Raw genomic sequence first — 854 nt, 5'->3', positions numbered from 1 at the left:
TTTCACAGTTTTCTCTATGAGTCTATGTAATATTATTAAAACGTGCTTAAATGTCTTCCTATCTTATTCGAGAAAAGGCCAAGCGCTTGAAGATTGTAATTTGTCACATTTCTAGGAAAATTGATATTAACGTTTCGCACGTATATAGGATCTAGCCCCTATAAAAGTAATCGTTGTTTTTGTTTATATTTCTTCTCACTAAGCTAACTGAATCTGGAGAGGATTGAAAGCAATTAGTACATGGATGCGTACTATAAAACCACTATAAAATTACTTTCCTTAAGTGTGCTTTTTTTGCGGTACTCAACCACGGGCCACGGCAAATGTGCGTAACAAATTGTCTATTACTTTTAGGAGGTGTGAAGTCTTACTAGCTGCGGCTGAACATTTAGAATGAACGATTTATTTATTAATTATTATTTTGTTTCACAGATTCAAAATAAATTAAATACTCTAGTGAAGACTAAACAAATGATTTAAAAAAAAATATTTTATCTTTTATCAAAAATGATTTTTCGTTATATAATGGTTTGCACAAATGTGACAGCCAGATTATGTGCATAAGTTATAGATGCAAGTAGTATTTCGTTTGGAAAGAACACGCATGCCTTCCTAGTAGAGAAATGTGTAAATTTCAACAAAAACTGCTCGGCTAACCTTAACAAATAAAACAGTATATACAAATGTATATTTCCTCATTCTAATAAAAAGAATGTGTCTATTTATTGTTAAATAACTTTTAGTTTAGAAGTTCAAGATAAATTTTAAAAGAATTCACTAGAATATTAGTTGTGGCCAGAAGAAAACGAGGATAGAGTTGATGATAGTGTGAAACTATCTTCATAACTACTTTT

Source organism: Brassica oleracea, chromosome C5, assembly GCF_000695525.1.
Source record: "Brassica oleracea var. oleracea cultivar TO1000 chromosome C5, BOL, whole genome shotgun sequence".
NCBI lineage: Eukaryota > Viridiplantae > Streptophyta > Magnoliopsida > Brassicales > Brassicaceae > Brassica > Brassica oleracea.
This window is presented reverse-complemented; position numbering follows the sequence as displayed.